Raw genomic sequence first — 3,206 nt, 5'->3', positions numbered from 1 at the left:
CGACCTTTAATGGTACCTAAAGCATAACACATGAAAGCCACAAAGTTAAATGTCTCTTTACTCCGGAGGCCTATAAGTTTTGTGCCTCAGTGCCAGCGGTAGCCAGAGGCATTATGTTCTCAGGTTGTCCATCCGTTAATCTCACTCTCAAAGTGATGAACTGATGAGATTTTGATGGTCGAGAGCTAAGGTCACCGTGACCTCGTCTGTTTCATTCTTGTGAAGGTGATACCTCAAGAACGCCTTTAGGGATTTCTTTTTTGGCACAGATGTTCACTTGGACTCAATGATGAACTAATTGGATTTTGGTGGTCAAAGGTCAAGGTCAGTGTGACCTTGCACCCATCTCATTCTTGTGAACACGATATCTCCAGAACATCTGGAGAGAATTTCTTCAAATTTGGTGCAAACATCCACTTGGACTGAGGGATGAACCTATAAGAATTTGGTGGTCAAAGGTCAAGGTTACTGTGACCTCTCAAAACATATTTTTGGCCTAATTATGACAAAATTTCATACAAATGTCTACTAGGATAAAATCATGAATATCCAAAATGTCAGAGGTCAACTTCACTGTGACATCACAATGATCTGGATAAAACACTTATGATTAGTACTCAGTGTCATATCTCAGGAACAAAAGGGGAAATATTTGATCAGATACTGAATTGGTGACACTAATCTAGGACGCCCATCTTGAAACTGTGCTGATTGTATAGATCTTCTGTGCTGCTGGGAGGACGATGGGTGTGAAGCATCCATGTTTTCACAGACGTGGATATAAACTGTAAGAAACTTGACAGGTTTGTGGAAGCTACAACCGCGGGGCTGTAATTCCAGATTTAGAATGAAACAGGCATTTTACTGTTAGGTGTGAACACTTTGGGCTCCTATATTTATCATTTATAAGCAGTATATAAACTGCTGTAAGATTTTTGATAAATGGCTTTTAATGCACTGTCATGTAAATGTAAGCAGATCTAAGTGATGATTAATGTATTTGTTAACAGCTAGAACTCCTCCTGTGAGCACCCAGAAGTAGAAGCTGCTTATGAACAGATAATGAGTAAAAATACAGTAAAAGACAGTTGCATTAATATAAAATGTCTTCATAAGAGAAATCCTAAATGTTAACGGTCGTTATATCTGCTTACAGCTACATCACTGTATACTGAGTTATAAGCCATTTATTTATGTCTGTATACTGCTCTAAAATGTTAAATACTGAAAGTGAAATTCAAGTGCTACTCTTTTTTTACTCTGGTCATCCCAATTAAACCTTTATATTGTGCCAATATTGCAGCATTTTTACTAATGAGTTATTAACAGCAAGCTTTCACTGACCTTTTCTGAGTGAAACTTTTTATCTGTTGCATTATTATTGACAGGTGGGAACAAGTCATTGTTTGTGAGTAAATCTCAAATAAAGTCCCAAGTCAAGACAGGCAAGTCTCAAGTCAAATCCCAAGTTCTATACTTGATGAGTTTCAAGTCCTGAACGTCATAAGCCATGATGTGCTCTTTACTAAACGTAATGGTATTTTAACAATGTCCATCCATCCATTTTCATCCTCTGGTGGTTCCCAGGCAGGATGAGATATATAATCTTGCCAGCTTGTTCTGCATCTGCCCCAGGGCAGATATTTTTGATATTTGGGCTTTGGGGAAGGTATCAAGTATTTTCAAGTCAAAAGGCTCAAGCCCAAGTCAAGTCACAAGTCATTGGTGTCCAGGTGAAGTTGCAAGTCTTTACTGATTTTGTCAAGTCGGGTCTAAAGTCATCAAATTTGTGAAAGTCTGACCCAAGTCCAAGTTGTGTGACTCCAGTCCACATCTCTCAACAGGGTGTACGGACCACACCCTGAGCACACTTTCTGTATAATAATAATAAAGTTTATTTTTATAGCATCTCTAAAAAACAATGTTAAAAAGTGCTTTACGCATAAACAATGAAAAAACCCACCCACCCCAAAACCCCAGTCAAACAAATATAAAAATCTACAATGTACAGCTTATAAAACATAATAACATATCAGTATAAAACACATTAAAATGAAATGATTGTGTGAGCCTGAGCTTCTCAAAGCAGGTCATTCCAGAGCCAGGGTGTCCTGACTTAAGACCTGAGGCTGCACACATCATGGAAATCTGATCTCTGGAGCCATGAATAACCTTATAAGTAACCCACTGCCTGTTTATCAGAATGACACCATCTACTGTATCAGAAGCTGCAGTCTTTTGCATTTGATTTTATTAAGAGGTCATTCAAGATGCTGAGATTTAGGTACTGTTATTGTTCTGACAGCTTGACTTAATATTTTTTAAAAAAGATCATCTGAAAGGACTTCCAGAAACTGTAATGAAGGGTTTTTGAGAGTTTGTAGGATTAAGTAGCATCTAGCAATCTAGCAATTGCAGAACTGACACTTCTCCTGTGTGCAAAGTGTGTAGAAGAACTACGGTGGCCCAATCAAGAGCCAGTGTTTGGTTTGTCCTTTCTGGGCTACTGCAGAAACCACATTGATGGACTCTGAGCCAGAGGACCTGCTTCATATGAAGATATAAATGGCTCATTCTAAGGTACAGAAAACACAACTTTACTTTCTTCCATGTGATTATAAACTAATGACAACATAGTTATGAATATTATATTCCATTTCTGACGATATTCATACCCCTAAATCCTACACTTGAGCTTTAAAATAAAGCCTTACATACATAACAGTTTTACTTCACCAACTTCACTGGAGGTGAGCAACACCTGGATTTACAGCTGCTGTTAAGTTGCTCTATGAAGCTGACGAGGGGTCTGATGAGGAGAAGTGAAACAGTAAATGATACTGAGGTAGCAAAAAACAAAAATACAAAAAATCTAACAAAAACAAACAAACAAACATGCTGGTTCAAAAACACAACACAAACATCCAATAATAAAACTGGAAAAACTATTATATATGATTTTGCTTAATACAACATAAGTTACAAATTGCAGCTGTACATCAGTGCAGTGACTGTACATAACTGCAGTAACTGTACATCAGTGCAGTGACTGTGCATCAATGCAGTAACTGGTTGAGCAGTTGAGGAATTTGCTTTGCACCATTTTCCCATTTTTCAGAGACAGATCTATAGGAGTTAATAAAGGAGCTCAGTGCACACATGAAAGATCACTTTATCAAAGCACCTGTAAGGTAATTATAAAGGTT

The sequence above is a fragment of the Epinephelus lanceolatus genome, chromosome 21 (genome assembly GCF_041903045.1).
Source record: "Epinephelus lanceolatus isolate andai-2023 chromosome 21, ASM4190304v1, whole genome shotgun sequence".
NCBI classification, from domain to species: domain Eukaryota; kingdom Metazoa; phylum Chordata; class Actinopteri; order Perciformes; family Serranidae; genus Epinephelus; species Epinephelus lanceolatus.
Note: the sequence above shows the minus strand (reverse complement) of the source record.